This window comes from Drosophila tropicalis, unplaced genomic scaffold (assembly GCF_018151085.1).
Source record: "Drosophila tropicalis isolate 14030-0801.00 unplaced genomic scaffold, ASM1815108v1 contig_593, whole genome shotgun sequence".
In the NCBI taxonomy this organism is placed as follows: domain Eukaryota; kingdom Metazoa; phylum Arthropoda; class Insecta; order Diptera; family Drosophilidae; genus Drosophila; species Drosophila tropicalis.
Window position 1 is genome coordinate 8,409,872 of NW_027173070.1, and position 26,200 is coordinate 8,436,071.

The 26,200-nt window shown below is 34.9% G+C and overlaps 1 protein-coding gene across 1 annotated transcript in view; it reads left to right on the top strand.

The window, feature by feature from the left end:
* The first annotated feature begins 6,257 nt into the window (after positions 1 to 6,257).
* LOC137577382 (GTP-binding protein Di-Ras2) overlaps positions 6,258 to 26,200 on the top strand; it is a 44,037-nt gene continuing 24,094 nt past the window's right edge. Inside the window, exon 1 of the mRNA XM_068290821.1 lies at positions 6,258 to 6,542. The gene's annotated coding sequence lies outside the window, so the exon portion shown is untranslated. The remainder of the gene's footprint in view (positions 6,543 to 26,200) is intronic.

Consider the following 26,200-nt stretch of genomic DNA (forward strand, 5'->3'; position numbering starts at 1 on the left):
TGTGCGTTGTCAGTGACGACGCTTCACGTTTCCGTCAGCAAATTGAAATTGAAATGCTACTGCGAATCGAAACGAGCTGTGTTGAGTTGAGTTGTGGGTGGGTGGTGCAGGTGGTGAAGGTGGCGCAGCAACCACAGTGCGAAAGCCAAAAGGAAATGCAATGCGCGATGCCTGCAAATAAGAAAATTTCATGACAAGAGCATGAGAAGGACCACCAGGAGGAGGAGCCAATAGTATTGGCAGCATCATTATCAGGACCTGGCAAAGCTCCCAAACCGAACCTGACACGCTTGGCTGATGCCTTTCCTGCAACTGACAACTTTCACTGCAACTAGTGGCCCAAAAATGACAGACAATTGATGCCTGATCTTGAACTTCAAACTCCTAGCTAAATTTGGAACCACAATGAACTAAGATTTGTATGCACATACGTATGTTAAAATATACATTTGTACTTTGAAATCGTCAAAGGGGCTTAAATTGGTTGACCAATTACACAATGAAAGTCAATAAAATCAAATCACAATATAAAAATCAATCTACTGTTTATTCCATGTTAACACCAAGATCGTTTAAATCAGTCCACAAGAATTTTGAATACAACCCTCTTCTCATTTATGTCATATAAATGTACGTAAATATTTAATTTTTATCAGTATGATTACTACGTGTAGGTTCATACATATAAGTATTTAATATATATTTGCCAAGATGCAACATTCGATATTTATTTCCAACAAAATGAGTCGCTCTCATTATTTTTTATTTAATTTTCTGATCTTTGAAATAATGAGTAAGAGCAAAATAATACTTAACAAGAATTTGAAACAAAAAATATCAAAGAAGTTAAATTCGGCTATGCCGAAGTTTATATACCCTTGCAGTCCTTGACAATAATAATTTCACATGTTCAAAATTTGTTTTCTGCAACTCAATTCATTAATATACAAACAAAACAATTTTACTCTTCATACTATGTACAATTTGTTCTTCTTCTTCCCTCATTCCCTAAGCAAAGCAACGCACGCATACACATACAGTTTATGTAGCGTTGCGTCTGTGTGTGTATGCATGTGCTCTGTTGATTTGATGATGACGTAGTAGGCAGCAAGCAGAGCTGCCGGCAGCGATTGAACCGATTTATATAGACTGTAACTTGTGTTCTATTTATCCGATCAGGGTCAAATTTTGGGATCTGAGATTTTATATCAAATTCTATTATATTGGTGAATTTCATGGGGATACTCCAATTTTTGCAAAAATTTTTGTTCCAGAGTTATATGATATAGTAGTCCGATCCCAAAGATTTTCATACTTTATCTCACCCGGGTAAAAAAAAGCTCCCAAAAAAAATTTCATCCCGATAGCTCTTAAGATGGCTGAGTAAAACGCGTACGCACCGACGGACAGACGGACAGACGGACATGGCTATATCGACTTAGCTTCTCATGCTGATCAAGAATATATATACTTTATGGGGTCGGAAACGTCTCCTTCTGTGCGTTACAAACATCTGACCAATTTTATAATACCCTCTGCAAGGTTATAAAAAGAATACGATAAACTTAATACGACAATACCAAATCATAGACAGGGGCTAACTTTTGTTATGTCGAAGTTTTAGTACCCTTCCAAGTTTCTTGTTACTTTTTTAATACCTACAGCGGGTATATCTAAAAAATCGAATTTTAGAAATATAACTAAGTCTGGATATTTTCGTTTATTTAATATACAGAACAATGTTTTATTTTACAGCCGCCTTAGCTGCTTTAATTGGTTTTGACTAAAACTAATATGCCTCTTCTGTAAGGGTATACAAATTTGTCTGTTTTTGTTCTAGGTTGGTGGCAGTGACTCTTTCACCTCCACCATTCCTAGTATACATACATACATACATACATACATGTGTGCCGGCGCGTTAGCGATAAATGGATCATTTGTGGCCACTCTGAAAAGTAATTGCCAATAGTCAACATGTCTATTGCTCGCGGACCACATCTGGATGATCGCCTCACATGGATCTTTCTTATAATTATTGTAGCTGTTGTTGTCACCCTTATAGTGTTCGGTGTGATATGGGAACGCTATCGCCATAACGACAGAAGGCAGAAGCTGGAAGCTGTTAAGACTGATTCCAACGCAAAGGTAAACAACGTTCATTTCAATGTTGACTAAAATTGGTTGTTGCTGCTACAATTTATTGCAAATTTTTTTTTATGTTTCGAAGAAAACAAATTAATGGATGAACCAAACCCAGAGGCCGGATGCATAAGCTTTAGATGTGACCTTGTCGAATTCTTCGTAATTCATTACAAAAGAGCAATGTTTCCATAAATTTATTTTGATAAAGAATAAATTGTACATACTTATGTGCCCTCTTTACACATACATATTTATCTTTACAGTTTTTATTCATCGCAGTATAAAGTATATAGATACATAGTTGAATATATGCAAAGCATAATATTCGGTTTTATATATTTAAAAATATGTATAACTAAATGTACCGTGTTCTTGTTTTATTATTCATCTAAAGGGGGAAAAATCACGTGCATGTACACTATTTTCTTTCACTGACTGTTTGAATACACAGTAGATGCTGGTTATGACGATGTCATTCCATATATTCAGCTTATAGCTAACGAAGATTTGATTAGCTACATACAAACTTGTATGGAAAGTTTCTATTAGAAATCCAATCGGCTATTACAAACATCGGTTATAACGGTCCCATGAGAATCGTTATAGCCGACATCTACTGTATATTGATTTGTTGACTTTGATTGTACCCTTGCCAAAAGTGTATATTCATATTGCTCAGCAGTATGCAACGCTACGAATGAATCAGCGCCGATCTGGACCAACCTTAATCACGATCGTATTGTTTATTCATAAAGCTCTCAAACGAAAATATTCAATTTTATTATGCGATAAAAAGCTTCGATGCAAAAATACTTTCAAGAGTATAGAAACTTCATAATGAGTGTTTGTTATGGCATTTCAAAATCAAAATCTTGATTTTTTATAATTTTGCACTAGTTAAGTTAACAATTTTATATAGATTTTAACGGGTTTTTTATATATTTCATGCATATGATTGCATTTTCATGTCAAAAATGTTTGCTTAAATTGTTAAAATACGCTAGTTTTTGTTGCTAGTGAAGGTCATGTCAAATATGTATGTAGGTTCATTGTATGTGGCACATGTCGAGGTGGGTGGTCTTCATCATCAATGTTCAGCATGAAAATGAAATTCTGCAAGTTTCAACTGACGTTCGCAATGACAAAATGGGTAATTGTAATCGCAACTGGTAAACTGGTAACTTACTTTTAAATGCGAATGACAACTTTGGTAATTAAGGAATTATGTCAAGCGCAAAACATATTCTATCTCTACAATGGGAGAGAGTACATGACATTCAAATAGTTTTGCATCTGCGCGGGGCGAGATTTTATTGCGATTACCTGCTATCACCTTGGTTGCCTTGGTTTCGATATTTGGATATGAAAATTGCCATTAAAATGTATCAAAAAAAAAAAAAAAAAAGAAAACAAACAGAAAAGTTTGTGACTTGCATTTTATATAAATTTTCGTTTTTTTTTTTCCGATGTTTTCTGAGATAAATTCTCCTCAATGTTGGCAAAAGTTTACATATTTTTCACCTTCGACCCAGAACATTGTCAAATAACCACAAAAATGATAATAATAAAATATCCTCACGCTTGGACAAACTGCCTTGGACATGGCTAAAAACGACAGAAAAATAGCAAGTTAAAAAGGGAGGTGAAAAAAAGGGCAAGAGACAGAGAGAGAGAGAGAGAGAGAGAGAGAGGAAGGGGAATGGCTGAGTGGGTGTGTGAGTGAGTTTCAGACAGGAAAACAAGTTAACGCTCTTCACATAGACAGCAGCTGTCCATTGTGCGTATCTGGATGAGTCAGGTTAATGAAAAACTTCGACATGTTGCTAGCCTGATGCTGCCTACCCATTCAGGTGATGGACCTCAACAAACGATGAGTGAACAGGAAGGCCAGAAGCAGGAGGACATTTTGTATTTTTTGTAGCCAGACAAAGTGCAAACTTTTGTCCACACTTTAAATTTAATGCTATTGAATATTAACAAGCACATGGAAAAACAAAAAAAAAACAAGACTCAATTGCAAACCGTAAACTGTGACCTGTTACTGTGCATCACGGTGTTTGACCAGGCATGGCCAGGGAAGGCAAATCTGTTGCCTCTGTCTCGGACTATAATTAACATTTGTGTGTCAATATTTGTGGGGTAGGGTGATCGAGAGAGAGAGTCTAAGAGTTGACAAACATTGGCAATGGAAATGAAAATCTGGCAGTGACATGAGTAGATGCTCTTCATGTCTAGGAGCTTGTCCAACTCCAGGTGCTTCAATTGCTGGCCACTTTGAGTGGTTTTTCGATTTGCTTTCTACTTCTCTTTCGACTCCTTGAGTCTCTACTTTCTTGAGGCTAAGCCAACAATCATGTATGGCGTATGCAAGTGGGTTACATGACTTTTGATGGATTGCAACTCATCAAAGGAGGCAGATTTATATTTGCTTGCTAAAAACTATATGAAATAGGTCATAAATTATCATTTATCAATTAGCATTTCGTCGACAACTAAAGAATAAGAAGTTGCCACTGATAACAGTGTTTTTCTATCCCAAAATATTATATCCTTCAGATAGTTTTATAAAAATATTATTATTATTATTATTATTATATGTATAGGATATACACAGTTGTAAACTATCAACTAAACTATATTTTACAAGCATTGGCAACTAAGGCCTTCTGCTTAGACGAAAACTACATCCATACACTAGCCTGGTATTCGACCCCGGGTCCTTGTTGTTCAGTTGCCCAAATGACTGGGTCACTTAGACAACTCATCTACCGAGGACTGCTTTATAAAAATAAAATATTACCATTTCATTTTACCTTAAAGAAACTCACAAATAGGTAAAAACAAAATAAGGCCATAAAATCAAAATTTAATTAAAGTTATTAGAATGCAAAATATTTGAGCTGTAACTCATTATTAGGTATTAATTAAGAAGAATCAAGAATTATAATGAATCTTAGTTTTGTTCTACTTAAGCACTTTGTTAAAAAAAAATATATATAAACCATTTTCTATCTATAATAACTAAACAAATAATAGTCTAAAATACTTGAATCAAATTCAGAAATATCACTCTTCAAATCTTGTAGTTAGAAATCATGAAAATCAGTAAGCAATTTTATGAAGGAATGTTGCAAATTTAAAGAATTACTGTCTTATATAGTAATTACACAAGTAATTGGTTTTTTAAATAAATATATTGGGGTACATTTTAAGATTAAACGGGTTCTAGTGACCAAGTCAAATAAGAGAAGAAAAGCTAGAAAGTTCAAACAATATGTAATTAAATATAAGCTCTATATAGAAATCGAAGATCTTGGTAAGTATTATAAAATGTATTTAAAATAATAACCGCAACAATTTTGATTAATTTATTTTTATTCTTTAACAGCTTTCAACATGTTTTTGAATATGAATTTGGTCTCTTCCCATTACCCTTGTAAGTATGCTACAATTGTCTGTCAAATAATGCTCAAATATGAAATATGGATATATCTTTTGATAGTAGAGAATCAAAGTAAAAAAAAAATGATCTGATACTTGTTTTTTTTTTAACGAGTTTGCTAAATTTCAATACTCTAGCAGTTAAATTGTAAATAAATGACATCGAGAACACAGAACACTGTTGAAATTGCAGTTAGAAATTGCCTGTCGATTAGAAAGATAATTAGATGCCAGATACCGATTCGTAAGAAAATTTAGCCCAAAGCAATATCACATCGAATGTAGGATATTTTTTGAGACTCTTTTCCTCTCTCACTCTTTCTCTCTACTTTCTGTGTCTTTTGCCTTCACTCTAAATTGAACTGTCAAAGGAATTATAATCAAAATGTATTCTAACAAGTTGGACATACATTGCAACCGTTTCCAGTTTGTTCGAGGGGTAACGATGAAAATGTGATTTTAAGTCGCAGCTTTGGTTTGTGTCTCGACTAATTCCAATGGCGTCCAGATTGCTCCTTGTTAGAGCCTGCGCTCTTGGCTAATGGATGTTTTGTTTTGGTTGCAAGCTGAACTTGCAACACGTTGTGTTTTGAATGTTTTGAGCGGCAAGTAGGATATAAAAACCATAATCAAAGCTGGCCAACAAACAGTCTCCAACCTGAAGGCAACGCGCGCGCAATCAGCAATAAACGGAAACCTCAAAAAGAAACGGAAACGAAAAGAACAGGCTCGTATAAAAATGGAGTGAAAAATGGCAATTTAGTTTGTTTTTGAAGCAATATTAAAACCATTTGTAATTCTTCTAGTGATGTTTTTGGGTGTGTGAGTGTGTGTGTGTTTCAGTGTTTAAGTGTTCGGTTTGTGTGTGAACATAAATCAGAAATTTAATCAATCTCTCTGGTGTAGACGCTTTTTTTGTGTGTGCCGCTCTACTTTCAGGGTGATTAAGTATACGTCAGGTAAGCCAAGAAGCCAAGCCAACATATTCCTCTAAATCTCTCACTTTCGCTGCCCTGACCTAGTAAATCGAGATGAAAGACAATGTCATTGCTGTGCCAACTCTACCTCTACAACTCTGCTTGGGGTTTCTCCTCTTAGGCACGTGCATGGTCATTCCGGCCATCCTGTCCAGCATTTTATGACCGCATTAAAACATAAAGAACAACAGCAACGTTGGAAAAAAACAAAGCACGTTCTGCTTGGGTGCCAAAAGTAAAGACTTTAAAAAATAACAAAAAAAAAAAAAAAAAATGGGAAAATGTGCAAATGGTAACAAAGAGAAAGAGGGGGGAAAAATATTCAAATTTTTTTTTCTTAACATAGGTGCTGTGCGGTACGTTGCCTTCAATATCCAATTTAACGGCAACATTCGCACGGATAATAAAAATTTATTGTAAGCGCATTAAATTTGTAGCCGCCGTTTGCAAGTTTCATTTGGAGAATTTCGATAGCAGTTAACATCTAAGTAAGTAAGCCCTAACTTGCCTTTTCTTACAAAGAGATGTCGCCCAAGAGATAGCTGAAGGGAGATGTGGAGGTATATGAGTCTTTTGTGTTCCAGCTGGAAGCATTTTGTCATGTTGTGCATTTTTATTACGATTAGGATGTATAAGAGGCAGAAACACAGAAAGAGAGAGGGAGCCGAGGAGGTGTCGAGTGAAGAGTCTATCATAAATTCTAAATTTGTCAAATAAATATACTGAAAACCTATTTGAGACGGAGAGTGAGTAGGTAAAAAAGGCAATGGCCATGGCTATATCTGTATTTATATCTTAGCCATTTTCTATAATCGGATTTTATCATGTTTCCATTTTATCAACTGGCGAGAGATTCCTCCTTAAAAGTAATTTTATCACACAGAAATGTATGTGGCAACATGTGATAAAGGGGGAGGGATAAGTGCCACTTGGTTAGACTAAAAAGTTACAATGTCCTCGGCAGGAGGACTTACCCACTTACATATATGTATATATGTTCATACACTCATCCAGATTACTTTAGTGGACAGGTTGATGTAGCATAGGAAACATTTAAACGAAAGTACTTAGTCGTACTTTAAGATATTGAAGACGTTGCACTTCTATGGATATATTCATGTGAATCTTTTTGACTTCAATTGAAAAGCATTTTCTTTCATGAACCACTTTGAATTATCTTTGAGTAGAAATAGTTGCCATGGTTTCATTAGCTTTGGTTTAATCATTCAACATTAAGGTATACAAAAATCCACATAAATTAGATGGCTTTTTGGCCACTTTTTTTATGGTTTGACTGTTGATAAATCTAATGTTACAGCTTTTGTTGAAATTAAAAGGAATTTTACCAAATGTTCCATTTGCAGTTGTGATATGTTTCGTCAACTGTGTTAATTCAAAGCTACTAATCATCTTACTAAGAAGTAAGTATGTATTGCTTTAGTATAATCTTCTTTCTAAGTAGTAAGTAGGAAATAATAATAAAAACTTCCTTTTAATTGAGTTTAAAACATGACAACTATGATATCAGTCGTTTCTAAAAATATTATTCAGTTTCGAACATATTCACATTTAGGATTTTATGGGCTTATTTCGTTTTAGAAATGTTCATACAATCCAATCTTTAAAATGCAGCCTTTTTTAATATTTACTTTTAGTTTATAACTTGGAGTAATAAATATATTTGTATTTGATCTTGCCCCCAAAACTGAAACCCTGAATTTCGCCCAAATAAGTATGCTAAATAATCTACAAGAAAACTATATTACTTATTGAAACACACTGAATTTATTATTGAAACCTACTGCTATTCCAAAGCTTCTTTATTTTATACAAGGTCCTTTGAAAGGTGTGTTTAAAATTCGTAATTTCACTATTTTTCGTAGTGCTGAATAATTTAAAGAACCGAATCCACCATTGGGCTCAAACCATATCTCAGGCATTTCTCACATTCCAATGGAGTGCAAGAGATAAAGACTTTTCGGGCAGCCCAAACGCAATTGAAATGAATGGGTTACGGTTAATCCACATGCCATTTTTCAATACATAATGGTTAGTTGCATTCAAAAATTGTATATAAAACCAGTTTCTTGTTGATCTTAACCTGACATGAAGGTCTTAGTCTTTCAAGCCCAATGCGTTGAGGATTATTTGACTAAGTCTAAAAAGTTCGAAATGAGCAGGTTTGAGGTGAGTAGGTTGATCAAACAGTTTTAGCATCACGTCTCTTTTAACAGAAGACTTTGCCAAGAGCACTCATATGAACTGCTTTACTCATATGAACTGCCTTATTCATATGCACTGCTTTGTGCTTCAGGTTAAAGAAAATATTTTACCCTTGCCTAGAAAAAGGTTTTCTGCGAAATTGTTTGCTCTCATTTTCAAATGTATTAATGTTCGCCAAAATGACGTTTCATAGAAATTTCATGCTGTTCCTGTAACTGGAGACAAACAATTGTAGAATATTCTCTATTTGGCTAGAATGTTAGATTCAGGTTTCACATGTATTCTCCCTTCCTATGGAATAAACGTAACAGGAACGCGTATGTATAATTAATTAAATTTTGCTCATTTGTATTTGCTTTGTGTGTGTGTGCGTTTGTGTTTTGTTTTGTATTTTTAATGGAATTTCAAAGAAGTTGAAGCTCTTAAAGCCTTGGCCATTAAAGAGTCACCTGTCGCCCTGGACGGCATCCAGGATTCATTCACACCCCCTTCGGGTACTCACTCATATATTTATATGCCATATGTTTATGCTAGATTAAACATATTTGCTGCCAACTGTAAATGGGGGATAACACACACACCCCACACACACACACACACATACTTAGGCACACGCTGTTATGCCTCTCTCTTTTTTTTTATTGTATCTTTAAGTACGCTTTATGCTAGCGGGCTAACAGATGCTTGCCAACCAGAGATCCCAGCAGGACAAGAGAAAAAAAAGACAGTGGCGGCGCAACAAAGGACATGAAAATGTATATAGGTTCTCACTATGATAATGAAGTCTAGACCGGATGCCAATGTCGGCTCCAACTATATACAGCAAACATACTTATGCATGAATACCTATATAAATAATATTTAAGTTAATATTAAAGTCAAGTCAACTTAAGCTTTCGTTTTCATTAGTTTAACCGCATAGTTATCATTTGTCATAGACATAGGGACACACACACACACACAGGGAGAGAGATGAGTGTGTGTGTGTGGGATGCTTTGTGCTTTTGTGGTCTATTAATTACTTTTTTGCCGGTTGGCATATCCAAATTGATAAAGCATTTTCATTGTTCATGTTCATGTTTTGCTGTTTGTTGCATTTGACACCTTTGAGAGTAGTTGAACTGATGTTTTTCCCCCCCTAATGGAAATAGAGAGGATATCTGCAAGGAGAAGGGGTAATGAAAACGTAAAGGAAGTGAAATCAGGTTAAGAGCCCTGTCATAACTCTGTATGTTTTTTTATTTTCTGCCTGAAATCATCATTCACATTTGCATATTACTCATACGCAGTGTGCGCTGAGAATGTTGGCAGCTGTAAAAACGTTGCCAAATCAAAAGTGGCAGCAAAATGCTTTAACAAAACAAAAAAGAGCAATCTTCAATGGAAAAATTATATTTTCCTGATTCTTCTTCTTTTTTTTGCTCTCTTATAATTTGTATTTTTTATTAAAATTAAAAGCACATAAAAGGTTCAAAAGCACATACTTCAATGTTCATGTGTGTGTTAGTGGGTTTTTTTTCTGCCTTAATGCCTCCATTTCCACTTACTTTGATAGTTTCATTTTGTTCTTTGGCCCTCTTTGGCAGTGGCACATCCTTTTGCTCGTCCTTCTTCGTATTGGATGTTAGTCCTTGCGGTCATGTGTATGTGCTGATTTTATGGTCAAACAGATTTTGGCCCTTTTTCTTATTCTCTCTTTTTCGGCTTCTCTTTTATTGAAATTTGATTGTCAACAAGTTCAAATAAAAAACATTCTTTGGGTCCACTTAATGACTATTATATGTTTCATCCACAAAATGCCAAGTATTCTCAGAATGTGCGTGCGATGGACCAAACCGACCGACACACTCACTGACGGACAGACAGACGAATCGACGAACGGACGGAGCAAACTAGAGAAAAAGCAAACAGAAATTGTATTATATCAAAAGCAATTCCCCAACTTGGCAACAAAATGCCCATTTTGGGTTAAAACGAAGAAACAAAGCTAAAACAGAAATAGAGACTGTGGGAAAACATGCTCAAACTTTGTAGTATGAGCACCCGCTTCGAGATACTCTGTAACTTTGAATTTACAATGTTAAACATAACTTTTACCTATATCGAAATCGAACATACACATAGGTCTAATTGGTCCGCTTGCTGCTTGAATAAGAAGCAGCACATAGAGAGGAGACTACTATCGATGAATTTGTTATCGAAACCGTATTATATTGGAGGAAAGACAAAGAATCGGTATATAAAGTCAATGACAGCTGGAATACCCAGCATTTTCTTGTATTTAAGAAGTTTCCCCTTGTTGACTACACCAACTCACCCATTTTCAGCTATGATTGTAGAGCATAAAGTGGGAGAGACAAAATGGCAAGAAATGAGTTTTTTTTTGGGGAAAGGCGTAAAACTGTTTTGTGGCACGTTCCTCAACTTGATTTTATAATGGGCTTCAAAACGGCAAATGAAATATCTACTCAGCAGGACCGTTAGTTTTAAGAGCTGATGCTAACGGTGTGTGTCTGTGTGTGTGTGTGCGGAAAATCTACATAAATGTGACAACAATTTGTATAATTGCACAAAAAGATTTTTCAGAATAAAGTGAAACAAACAGGAAATTAATCTAGGACACGAACACGTTTATATACATTTCCACCAGAATGTGACGTAGACAGGAAGGAGGAGGGAGAATGAGGGTACAGGGGCGTGGACCATGCGCCTTCTTGCAACCTAATTAACATGAAAAGACATTAACAATGCATTTCACGTTGAAATTGTTGTTGTTCTTGTTGTTGTTGTTTTTTATTTCGTGTTGGTGTTATTTTTCCTTTATAATTTGATAACACACCTGAGTGCACCTGAGCCATTTGAGATGGATGCTGGAAGAAGAAGATGGCTCGAAAATTTGCACTCGATCAAGTGGAAAATCAAAACTAAAGACAATAACAAAGATAACTCAAACCGCAAGTGGACATGAAACTGTAACTGATGTCGGACTTTATCAAATGCCAGTCTCAATAAGCGTTATAACATTGTTCGCCCACCTCAAATGGCCCTTAATGTGAAGGTCAAAGGAAAAAAACCTGGAGAATATATTTTTTTGCTTATAATTTGCTTAATAAATCGTGCAATTCATTTGATACCCTCCAAAAAAAAAAAAGAAAAACAAGCAGAAAAAACGTCAAACACAAACGTTTATGTTGAATTTTTTATAAAGGTTAATCAAATTTCAAGTGAAGAGCATTTTAATGCTTATTAAAAGTAAATGGAACTTTTCCTTAATTTTTCATGGAATTTGTGTGTGTGTGTGGGTGGGGGGTAGGCGAGATTCAAGTCACATATCTTAGGGCTATTATCCCAAAAATTGGCAAAGTTTTTTTCTGAGAAAGTGAAACGAAAATAAAGCAATTTTTATTGCAAATAAACACAACTCTAAGGCAAGTATTTGTAAACAGTGCGAAACAAAATTATTTAGCTAATCAAATGCCAAAGAATTGTCAAAAGAAACTTTGAGTGCAATTACTGATTAAAGTGGTTGACTATTAAACACATTCGATTTGATTTTTATTGGTACAGAAAAAACTCTTCGATGACCGAAACGGTCAACCTTACAATAAGCACTATATGTGGACATTTTCATAATAGGAAAATAAGTAAACGTGTTGAAAAGTTATACCAAGGTTAAGAGTCACTTAAAAAAACTACTTATTTACCGTTGAAGGCTTATATGTACCACTCAGAAATTCCATATTCAGCTAGAAATATGATATACCCTGCAGTCCGAGCACCTGTCTGTTTACCTAGGTCTAACTAGACTACCTTGCAGCAAGGGAAAGCCTGTGAATTTCTTTAGACAAGTGTATCAAACACAACTACATATAGTCAGAAAGATAATAACTTTGACTAAATTAATATTTCCAACACCTAGATACAAAATGTTTTAAATGACATCCATTTGAACCTGCCCATGATTAGTCCTCATTGACTCGAGTATGGCTGGCAAAGAATTATTAAAATGGGAAAAAGGTAAAAATTTCTTTTAATTCTAGAACTTTTTCGATCTTTTGTACATTTGGAAAAAAGAAAATTCCATAATTTGCAGACTAAGCAAAAACTGCTCGACTTTGTCCACATAATTAATAGACCTCATTGTAATGCAGAAGTCCTTTGACACGATATAAATAAAATTTGCTTAATTCTGGAGATTTTTAATCATTTACTAAGCATTTTGAAGACTTAAAAGATTGTTTCTGAAGACGAATATTCATCACGGAGGCATTCTGGTGAACACTTGTCGCAGGACTCTGAAACAAACGTCATGGCAGAGTTATCAAACCGCCTGCAGAGTTATGCACGAGCATATAAAAAAAAAAAAAAAACAGCATTAACACCACTTGGGGGGGTAAGAGCAAAAATATGTAAAAAAAATGGAAGGAAAATCCCAACAGCATATGCCTGAGTGAATCATCCTTCTCATTCCTATTCGCATCCTCATCCATAATGTCGAGCAAATGCGTTTGCCGTTTGCCTTGCCTTTGGCCTAGTCGCTTTAGCTATTGGCAATCTCTCTTCTAAACTTCCGCTGGCTCGCACACACACAGACACACTTTTCCCTCTTGTTTTCCTTTTTTTTTTTGTGCACTGCTTTTCCTGTTCTATAGTCTGGAATTGAGCCAGAGCAATCAATAAGTTTGTATATCCGTCAATGCCGCTGATGCCAGAAAGGCGATTTGGCAGGGGACGTTAGAGACAAGTTTGGGAAAGACGGCGGGGAAAGGCCCATGCAAAGTGGCCAAATGAATTTTCTAAAAGTTTCTCTCACTTTTTTCCCTCTTATACCCTGTAAATAGAAGCGTCGACAGAGAATTGAAATGATGTCATTTAGGGTAAACAAGATTAGTAGGAAAATCTGACATTAAGTTACTACTACAAGTTAAGGACAATGCTTTTAAGATTAAGATTAACTAATTATTGTGATTTCTTCAGAAAGAAGTGAAAGAAGTATTCTTGTTCAGATGTTTGAATTTCGGAAGTCCTGCTAGTTATGTGTTGTTAAAGTAGAGGGCGAAAAAAAGTGAACGTGTCCTTGTCACCAGGATTTTCACCCTTGTGGTTAGTCGAAGCAAAAAAGGGTCTAAATTAGTTGAAATAACCAAAAGACATGAACCATGAAAACTGAATATAAAAAAAAATGTCTGCAACATAGTGGAGGAGAGAGGGAGAGAGGGTGGTAGGGTGAATTTTTCCACTACTTTTCTAGTTTTTAAGAAAAAATAAGTTTGAAATGTTAAATCATTAATACATAGATCTTTAAAAAGAAGGATACATTGACAGATTTCAACTCAACTCAATAATGAAATTTCATTCCGCTCATATTTCATATTCATTTCGTTAAATATTTTACACTTAAAAAGGACGAAAATGAAAAGGGACTTTAAGAAAAAAGAAAATAAAAGGTAAGAAATTTCTTAGTTTAAAATTGGATGGCCTCTTACATAGTATTGATTTCAATTACAGAGTATCCACATAGTCGAGAATAGTCCACCAAAAAATGTATCAATATTTTTTGTAGTCAAATTTTATTATCCTTTTTTCCCCCCTATCAACCACTTGTGATCACGGTGGAGGGGAAAAAATAAGCAGAAAACTCTAAAGCAGACTAGCTGAATATATAATCAGCTGGATAAAGGGGTATATAAACAGAGGCAAAAATATAATTAAAAACTTTATCTAGTTTTAAAGCTGACATGAAGTTCTTTTCGGTTCGGTTTTTTTTTCTTCTTCTGCTGGTCAAAACATTTTAAAACAATTTTGTTGACTTTTAGTTATTGATGGCCTTTCCCCTCCGAAAATCACAGCAATCAAAATCAAATCGCATAGGCTATTAAACAAAAAAAAAAAAAGAGAAGAAAAAGTAAGAGGCAGAGCGAAGGAGGAGGCAGAAGAATAGAAACAAACAAAAACAAAGCAGGCAACAAGGGATTTTTACAGGCTTTTTGGCAATTTGGAGGGCAGATAAAAAAAAAAGGCGACCAGAAAAATTAGCTTAGAAGGGGCAGAGGGGCCCGATGATGGCGGACAGGCTGTAATATAATCATGAACATCATCAATAATGATAACGATTATTACAACTGATATTAGGACGATGGCGATGGCTATGATTATGACGTTGTTGTTGTTGTTGTTGCTAATGCTGATGATGATGATAATCGCGATTATGATGACAGTCATCAGCGGCTCATCAGGCAGCTGCTCTGTCCCAGACACAGAGCCCAAAATCTCTTTATAATCGTCTTGGTGCGGACCCAAAACGAAGGCTAAAAGTTTGGCTTTGGTTTGGTGGGGATGGTTTTCGCTTGTCTTTCTTTTTTTTCTCTGCTTCTTCTGTTTATGCCTACACTTATAAATTTTTATTTGTTGGCATTTCGCAATTTATTTTATATTTCTTACGCTAGAAAAGCGGCTGCGTCTGCTTTTGTCCTGCAGAAATTGAGGTTGTTGGCAGGACCAAAACTGTTTGCCCTCCATCCTAGTGTCTCTCTCACTCTTTCTTTCTATCTCTATCTGTCTGTCAGTCAGTCAGTCGTTTGGTCCATTTGTATGCTGTGTGTCAATGCCTGGCGGCTGGTTGAGTTGCTCAGTTTTTTTTTTTTTTTTTTTTTTGTATTCTTCTTCCACCAAATGAAATACACTTTGAAAAAAGTCAAGCACTTCCAGGGAAGGAACATCAAAGTTGAACAAACAATATGTTTATAGAAGCCCAAAAACCTAATCAAAAGATGTCCATTTGTTTGCTGGCAATGGCAAATTATGCGTCCAAAGAGCTGCTTTATGTTGACATAATCATATATATGATATGGATATTGCTGTCAGCTTTTTGTCCTCTCTGTGGCAAATTGATTGACAAAGGACATTCCACAATTCTGCATGTATATTAGGTGACTTTTCTTCTTCTTCCGCAGTCTTTTCTTGTTTTTTTTTTTGGTTTATTGTTCGAAATAGTGAAAACCTTGAAGATATTTTCGGGTAATTGATTACCACAACTGAAGAGAAGATAATCAGAGTTTATGTTTATGTTGGCAGCAGGAAAAGTTAAATTACTTTTACGACATGTTACATACGAGTCGTTTCCACTTTTATCTAAGTACATAAAAGCCGTAACTGATATTTAAACTTGAAAATCCTCTTGCAAGAAGTACCACCAAAGTCATATGCTTTAAGAACATGCAAAACAACGTCATAAAAGTCATTTGAAGTAGTTTTTTTAAACACCCTCTGAACAACATGTCGTATGATTAATGTTTTTTATGTTACTTGTGAGCATGTGTAACTAATATCTATAAAGTTAGGATTGCCAGGGTACTCCCAAAAACCATTAGGAATATATTTAACGTAAAAAAGGATCTTGTCTTCCTTACTAACATTTGAAGTTTGATTTACTTAGCACTTGAGCAAGTTTGGTTTCGTTAAATATGTTTGCCTAATATTCTTCATATATAAATGTGACATTTTATTTAAGGATTCAAGACTCATCATTTATGTGTGTAAATGTGTCTATCAATATAAACGTGTCTATATTAAAATTTGTCAATTTTTTTGCACCTATACAAACGGTTATAATCCGAATACAATAACCAACAAATTATTGAAAAAAGGTCATAAGTTCGCGGTCACTATTGCATATAGAATATCTGAAGTTTCGAAAGGACAAAATGAATCTTTTGTTACTTTAATATCCGATTTGAAGAATTTTAAGGCTTTAATTATCAATATTCGATTTAAGCTTTTATTCGTGTGAGATTGCCTGATTCTGTACCTGCTTCATAATCAAAAAATTCGCAGAAAATTATGATTTATTATTAAAAATTTCAAACGAATTATTGCGGCAAGGAAAAAAGACGAAAGACTGATTGGTTTCGTTGCCATGAAGGGTATGGATGTCGAGTACTCGGAAGTAGGAGGTAACACTCAAATAGACTCGATTTGAATCTGTGTGAAAAGTATCAAGTGTGAGGAACATCTCTTTAGGAGTTTTCAAGAGAATTTTTCTATCTATGCAATGATCATATAACATGATGTAGTTTTAAACCCATTTCATTATTTCTAAGAAGGGATCGAAAATATTGTTGCTTAATAGCTAAAATGTTTGGCATTAGGAGATGAAACAAAAAAATATAAAAAAAGGTAATAACTGACCATCTTAATTTCATGAACTATTAATTATTAAGTAATCATTTCACCACTCAATAAAAGGCAATTAAAATGAAACAGATTTTTCCGAAATGCTTTCTTATTGATTTAAAAAACAACAACAAATTGTTTGTGCAACATGTCGTATGCGTGATTTTAAGTGGCAATTTTCCAGTCAAATGAATTCAATTCCGTGTGAAAATAATATACATGATGAAAACATTCATGATACTATTTTGTCCATAGTTAAACTTTTTGAAAATTCGTGAACTTTTTTGTTGTTGATAATATTTCGATGAGTGTAAAATATATATTTTCCCGACATTCTTTGTGTTTGTTTAACGTTTTCTTTCATTGAAGTCGTTTTCTGCTGCCTTTTTCTCTCTTGTTATGCGTGGAATGTTGTTTGTGATTTTCTTGGCCTTTTCACTTTGTTGTTGTTGCTGCTGTTGTTGTTTTCCTGCACATTTTTCACCGTGTCGCGAAATTGTTTGTTTTTTTTCGTTTTCCTTTTCTTTTGTCGTTTTTTTTCCTTTTTTTTTTGTCATGTTCTTTGCTTTACTCTGTCTCTGGCTGGATTCACTCACGCGTTAAGCACATTGCGCACTTTATGAATTTCTACATTTTGTCTCTATTACTTTCAACTTCAGCAACTCTCTTTTTCTTAGCCAGTCTCCTTCCATTTTCCATACCTTTGTTACTTTCATTCTCCGGGGGCAATTTTCATTTGGCTTGGCATTCGTGTTTATTAAGTCTAATTCAATTTTGTGCGAATTCTCTCGTTTGTTTTGCTGTTTTCTAGTAACAATATTTTGTTGCATATATTAAGGGGTGATGGGAGTTGGGGGATCTAAAGGTACATAGATGAAAACGATGCTGATGACATTGAAATATCAGTTGTTGCCAGAGGCCATCATTTGAGGTGTTTCTCTACTTAGTCACAGTTGTAATTACACACTTAACAATTTAGACTAAAGAAGTTTTTAATTAAAACTTTGATAAATAAGCTCAATTTATCCAACAAAACGATGCCAAGAGATGAGATGCGATGCGATGCGATGCGATGTGTGTGTGTGTAAGAGAATGAGAGAGAGACAGAGAGAGAGAGAGAGAGAAAAAGGGAAATTGGGACGACAGGAAGCTGCCTCAGTATTGAGGCGTGTTTCTTTGACAGTGCAGATTTTCATTTTAATTGAAATTTTCCCAGGGGGGAGAAAGGGAACGAATGAAACAAAACAGCCCGTTGAAGATTTTACTTTGAAATGTCAAAGAAAGTGTTCGGTTACAACAAATTAAAAAACCAAAAAAAACCATCAGCAAGGACCAATTTCCGGTGTGTCGGACAACCAACAGGCAGAAGTAAGGAAACATTTGTGTCTTTCAAAAACTTAATTTTTTTTAACTATAAAAAGTATTTAAGATACTTTTTAGATAAAAGAAAAGTAGTCTATAAACAATGTTGGCAACAAGGATCATTATTATATTATATGGAGGATATCCATACGTTGTATGTGTGAACTGTTCAGTGCCTATTGCATACTTTAGGGGAGAAGTTTTTGCATTTTCTATTGCTAGACTCGTCAACACTTGCGTTCGTATTTCTTAAGATAATTAGATATATAAAGTCATACAATATTTGTTAGAATGTCAAGTAATACCAAATTTCGGAAGGGTCAAAATTGTATGCCCAATTCTTGTCGACAGATCTGGCAACACTGTTTAGATCAGCGAATCAACATTAGATCCATCCCTAACTAATAATATCAAAGCCAAAACCACAAAGCTTTCAAAATTATAAACGAACGAGTAAACAGAATATATGAATTTCAAATTAAAATCCAAATTAATGTTTATGCAAGAATATTTAGTTAACAAATTGAAAAAGGAAAATGAAATCGGTTATGAAAATGCATTAAAAATTTAAGAGCTTCTAAAAATAATTTGCAATAATAATAATAATAATTCGAGTTTCCTTTTTTCGTGTGCGTTGGTCTATCGTTATTTTGTGGTCCAATTGAAGTTAGCCTTTTTGCATAATCGAAATGCAAATCATCAGCTACTCACAGCTGGCAATTGCCAGTCAATTTATATTCGTCATTTTTGGTATAAAATAGATATAAATTTATGTGGTACTTGCGGGTGTTGCCACATTTGTTTCAATTATTCACATTTGATCAACAAGCAGCAGCGGCAGCAGCAGCATGCATATAAATTTAAAGCAATTCATTGTGCGGCAGGGACAGGAACACTGAGGAGTTGAGCTTATAAATTTTTATAGCTTTTGACATCTAACACATACGCACAATAAACACATACATACATAGAAAGCGAACAAGCGCTAAGTAAACACATATGAGTTGGCCAAAATTGCTAGACACACACAGACATATACATAGATACATAGAAAGACAGACTAAAAGTGGTTACGAAGTGGGTCAGAGTCGTGGCAAGTCAAATCAATTGACGCCAAGACGTGTCATTGTCGTACGTTTGTTCCCCCCTCCCACTTCTATTTCAAGTGTAAGCATGTGTGTGTGCGGCAAGAATGGAATGCGATTAACCCACAAAAAAGGCAACGGATCAAGCTACGCTAGGCTAGGCAACGTGCCCTCAAGCTAGGATGGGGCAATTCACATTGCAATTGCCAAGCGACAAAAGTTCGTTTCAAAGTCTGTGGCAAGTGGCGGATGCCGCATTGCTGCAGCTGCAGCTGCTCTTGGCCCTAGTCCTGTCCAGGGCAAAGTTACATGGCCACTCAAACGTGGAGTTGAAGCACAGTGCTACTCAATTATCGAAATCAAAAAGTTAGTAGTGTTGTTTTTTTAATTAGTTTTTTTTTTTTTTGGCAAATAAAAGAATTGTTCGAATTAGATTGATTTTTGTTGCCAAACTCTTTGCCATTTGATACTTGTTGATTGGAGTTAGTGGATCAAACATCAAAAAACGACGTTTTTCAAAGTGGTCTTCATATCTTTTTTAAAAATTAATGAAACGAGCTTATTCAATTTTTGATAATATTTTGAAGAATATAAAGTAGTTAGGTATTTAACTACTTAGGAATGGCAATTAAAATACATTTGACTTCTTTTTGCTCCACATCAAAATAAAGTTTCTCCTGAGAGAAGGATCTCTTTTAGTCCTTTTCTTCTATGATGAGCGAAACTTTACTCTTTTCATGCTATCCCACTTATTAGAGAAAGTTTAAAAAAGATAGAACTCGGAAGTAATTTATACTTATTAAATGAATCCTGAGGTATTCTGAAAACTTAACATACAGCCACAGGTAGAAGGGAGTTCAAAGGTATTACCATCGAATGTAATCTTGTAAGAAATTAACTTAAATTTGACACTTTTATATTTTATCATTAAGAAAATCCTTAACTGTCATTGTTACTGCAAATATATATGCTTTGATTTGACATCTAAATCGATGCTTTTCAACTCATTGAATATGCTTGAAATTTACATAAAATAAAGACAAAAATTATATATATTTTTCAAATTTTCTATTCTATTAGCAGATTATAATAATTAAGTTGCTAAATTTGTAAATGAATCTTAATTTAATAATGGGCTATAACCCACACAAATTAACAAGCTAAGTCATGAGAATGTACTTATGTACATCAGGCAAAAGTTTTCCTATTTTTTTATCAAAAATAATGCAAAAACCTTTTAAATAATTTTAAAAAAATATATTTAGTTTGTTTACAAGTTTGTTTATTACCAATGAATTCTCACCATCTAAAAAACAAACTACAAATGAGAGAGAAAATGCCCTCTTTGAAAAAATTCAAATTAAACTTTTCAAATTATTTTTGGCATCAATTGTTATTGATTAAAGGATTGCTAATTTCGAAGAGATTCTAATATTTAAATGGAATTCGATTTTTAATTAGTTTCCCCTTTTATTCTGATGAAAAATATTTTATGTCTCTCTTAAAAATAGAAATTTTAATTGAGTTTTTAATTCTGTCTGACACCATCTAAAATTAATTGCCTTATTGCTGAGTTTTTTCACATAAAAAAAAAAATAATTAAAAATTTCAATTAAGTTTTGTACAAGTCATTGAACTGCTGCATTCCTTGGAATTGGTTGTCATTTCGTATAGTTTAATGCCACGGTATAATTGCAATGACAATCATGAGAAAGCTTTTTGCATACTTTTGGGGGAAAAGACAAACACAAAGGAATGGAATAGGATGGCGGGACGGCGAAGAAAAGAAGCAAACAGCAAACAGAATCTTTGTCTTTCTCTCACAGCGCGCTTTCCACATTTTTTGCCCTTTTATTTTCCCTCTATTGGCAACTGAATGTTGCCCTTGCCATGTTTGTGTTTAATTTGTGGCGCAGCCAGATGTTGACAATCGATGGGGCAAACCCTCCAGCTGGTTAGAGTGCATCGCCCAACGACATACTGACATGGCTACATATACATGTACACCTGATACTGATAGTTGAGTCTGGTGCTGCTGCTTTAGCTTCTTGTCGTGGTCCTGGTCCTGGCAGCTCCATCATCCGCCTGATTAAGTTTTTGCATTAATTTTCCAACACCCTTGACGCAGTGGCTCTGTCTTTTTTGCTATGGCATACGGGCTGCTCTACATTTTGTTTGCTTAACCATTAGCCCGACCCCTCTCCAAAAACAAAAAAGGGGGCCATGCGATCCCTGCAGGTCATTGAGAAAAACATGACTTTAGCGGGTAGTCAACGGAGCATGGCTAGCGGATGATGACCTTTTTTTTTGGTTTTGTTTGCCAGCATCTTTTCTTTTTTGCTTTGCCAGTGGCTTTCACGCTTCGCTTGCAATCAAATTTAGTTATATGTATCTCGATTGCAAGTCGATAAAAATATTATTTCTTGATTACAAGAAAATGCATTCAAATGCCACATCGACAGAATGAAAATCAATTTGTTTCTTTCAACCATAATGAGCAGCCAAATGAACATCATGGTGTCTGTTTAGCTAAATTTAGGTATACAAATACCTCACAACCTCACCAGCAGAAGACGAGAGGAGAACACAAAAAAAAAGTTTTTAATAACACTTAAGTCGCAAAAAGAGATAAAAGGACGCCAAAAGAGAATACAAGCTGAAGCAGCACGACACTCAACCTTGCTGACACTCTTGAACCTGCCGTCACCGCCAACAGCAACACCATCATCAACTTGTGCTCCTTCACCTCATCACCTGCCCCTTCCTATGCCCGTCCCTCACCCCATCCTGTCAGTGTTCCTCCAATTTCTGCTGCTCAAAACCGTTGCCTCTCATCCACTTCAAGTTCGGTTCTTTCGCCGCTCGTCGGCAATTTGCCGTGATTAGTATAAATAAGTAACAGTTAGTGACCCATTTTCCGCACGCCATTGAGCCAGAAGAGAAAAGGCTTTAACTTTAATGCTTTCGGCATGGCCAGATGGCAGAGCAGACAAAGAGCAGGAGACTGGTCAGAGAGAGAGAGAGAGAGAGATAAAGTACCATACAGGGCCAGGTGTTTTCCTTTTATCAATTTACAAATTTTAGAGGTGAAATATGCAAGTTATTTTATGTATAAATATTCATGGCAAACTAAAATATCTATAAATACTCTTACTCAACAAAAGTTGTTGATATTTTCGTGTCACTGTGCCATCGCTAAAAGAGACAGTGTCAGCCTCACTCTATGTGTGGGCTGCGCCATAAAAAGTCGCCATAATCAACAGTTTAACGGCATCGCTTGTTGGCCTGGCCCCGTTTTCCTGCCGCCACTTTTGTAATCATTAAGCTTCACTGTCTCTCCCTACGTATGTGTGTGTGTATCTCTGTAGATGTCTGTGTGTTTGTGTGTGTTAACTACAACTACACCAACACGTGATTATAATGCCTTGGTCTGGCCAACATCATAAAATAATTTGTTTATTGCTATGGCCATTTTTTTTTTTTTGTTTTCTTTGAGGTAGGAGGGATTTCTTTTTTTTTTTTTCCAACCCATTAAGAGTTCAAATGCATGGCTATAAATTTGTGTGGAGCCTACTTTTTGGTATACCAGATGACGCGCCTATTTGTATGCTGCATAAAAGCGTATTTTATGATTTAAGTACCACAAAAGCCACAACACACACACACACACACACACACAGACACAGAGCCGCACGCAAACTCAATGTGAGAGCATGCAACAAAAGTTAATCACACATAAATTGAAATACTTTATAGTCACCAAGCCGAAAGCAAAGCAAGCCAAACCAATAAGAGTTCGCCTCCTGCAAAATAAAGTTATTCAAAAATTTCCATAAAATCAAAAGGAGAAAATAAATTGCATTTTGTGGCTTTTTACATTAACAAATTGCAGACATATTAAGTTCTTTTAAAACAATTGCAATTAGTTGAGGTTGAACCAAAAACAGTGGTTAGCCAAGCCAATCAAACTTTCAATTTACTCACTACCAAGCAGCACTAAGAGAAATTTCTAGACGACAACAACTTTTCCCTCGTTAAACAAACAATCAAATGGATTTATTTCACATTTGCAGTACAAAACTTTCTACTTCGAAATTCTCAACAACAACTTTCAATCCAAAGTGGACCAAATTGACAACTAAAGAACGAAGCTAACAAAATCGCATTAAACTGGAATAGAAATTATCAATAAATGTTAAATTTTTATATTTCTAATATTATATTGAAATGAAAGTTGATTTGTTTGTCTCAATATAATGTTTTTCTGATACTTTTTAATGTTTTACTTCGAAAGAAACTTGCAAAGATACAAGGAAAGTTCTCTTGGTCAAACTAAGCTTAAAAGTAGGCAACAGTTTTTATATCAAATGGCCTAAGCATAATTTAGTGTTTTAAAATGGCGACAAGGAAATACTTCGAAAGGGCCTTTATCATAGACTCTACTAGGGCTGTGATATGGTGGTATCATTGCACCCTAAAGTACGCAATAGCTAACCTAGAGTGTTTATTGTTTTACTTTTCATATGCCTTATGAATATTCTAAGATAGTTTCATATGCTTTAAAAAGTCAATTCTTAGACTTCTTATTGCATACTTTTGCGGGCAAAGTTTCGCTATTCCTGTTATATATTCTATTCCTTTCTTTGATCAGTTTTTCTTTCAAACAAGTAATTAACTATTGGTCTAACCATCTTTTCATTTAAAGTTTACTTTCTCTTGTCATTCTCTTGTTCTTGTGTGACTTTATTCTTAGTCAAACTTCTGAAATTTGCTTCCATTTTTTGTTAGTCTAATGGCAGGAAATTGAATAACTTCTATTAGGATGCATATGAACAATTCAGCTTATTGTTAGCTATTAATTTATTGCTTCCTTATCATATGTTTTAAACTTTTTCTTTTTGTGTATCTTTTGATAAATGAAGGTTAAGGCATTTCCCTATAGTGAAGGCGTCAAGGCACCACTGCTGTGCGATCAAGCGGAAGCTGTGTGGTCCTCCTTGCTCCTCCCTCTACCTTCCCAACACATACGCATGCCAAATGCTGGTAACTTTTTTGGGATGAAATAGAAGTGGATGCAAAGGAGAAGTGGGGCTTCAACTTTGAACCTCCCTGCGGTATTTGGGATATTTTAATAAACTACATTGCCGACGAGTTTTACGTTCTTTCTGGGCTAATGAATATTTATAAATTCAGATCTCGCACAAACAGACATAACACACTGAGTGTGAGAGCGAGAGAAGCATAAATTGAGAGAGAAAGAACAAGAGGAAGAATGTTTGACAGGTGTCTGTCTCGGCGTGTCGGTGCTGGTCATAGATATGGAATATGAGTATTTGCTGAGCACTTCCTTTGGTCAAACAGCACTGACATTGTCACATATGCTCTTTTCCTTTCCTCTTTTTACCCCAACTCAATCTCTTACTTTCTCTCTCTCTCTCTCTGTCTCTTTCTTGCTCTCCAATCTCTCTAATGTCATCTCCGCCCATCTCTCGCTCTGTGATAGTTTAAGCCTCAGTGTTTGGTTTTTATCATGTCGTCTGGTTGACATTACGACTCATCGTCGAGTTGTCCTTGAGTGCAGGCTCCTTTTGTTGATATTTATGCCACAGCAAATGTGCTTTTGATGACATTTTAAATGCCTCAGCGTGAATGTCAGTCGCTAGGACATGAGCAGGATAAGTGACATAGCCAGTGATGCAGAAAGACCAGGTTAGTCTTTAAGCATCTTAGACCATAAACCTACCAACTCATTCGTTCTTAATAGCAAAAGGAAAAATATATCTAAACTCTCTTCCCTCCTTTTTTTTCATTTGTTTTGTTTCTGGGTGGCACCTAACACATTGAGCAATGGAAAAGTTTGTCAGGTTCTGGTCTTTGAATTGTTTGTTGTTGACATGTTTCGGACACAAAAACCCAGAAAAAGATGCCACCAAAAAAACCTAAAAAAAAAAAATGTCAACAACAGCTATGTAGGTTTTTTTTTTCATATTTTTTTTCGTATTCCCAGAATAAAAAATATACAAGCAAAATTAATTCAAGTTCTCCAGCTTCTTCAACTTGCTTTAAAATGTAAAGCAAAAACAAGAACAGGAAAAGAAAACCAACGACCGGAAAAAGTTTCATAATAACGAAATTTAAATACGCTTTCCATAACATAGACAAAAAGTTAATCATTTGGACCAACTTCTCGCCAATTATCTTGACTTAAAAGTGAAGATAAGAAAAAATAGCTAAGATTGACTTCTGACTTTCTAATCTTAGTTATTGGTGAATGTTGATTAGATTAGATTAGAATTTATTCTTATTTAAAAGTCTAAGCAAAGAAAATGAAAGCCTGAAAACAAAGAAGTTATAGACACTGTAATTCGTTTTGTTTATAGTTCAATTGGATATATAATAAAAGTAACTTAATGCCAGACCTTTCTGTTCTAGTCAGTTCATCATTCAAAATATATGTTTCATCAGTTGATCAATATAAAGTCGATCTATTAGTCTAGCCAGGAGGTAGTAATATAATTGAAAAGAGTTTGTTTCTCATTATTACTTTTACTTTATATTACTTAATAATTTATTCAATGAGAAAATACCTCAATGATTTAAATGTTTCTTCCATTTCGATTAGTTTCAGCTTTGATAATCATTTAGTTCTATTAATTACCTACAATGACCTACAATGATCAAGCGCATTGAAGACATCGAACTTAGTCTAATTCTAAGTTAGTGATCAATAATAATCTATGTAAATGAGGTACATTGATTTAGAATCCTGTCTACTAAATTTTTTGGCTTTTAAATTGG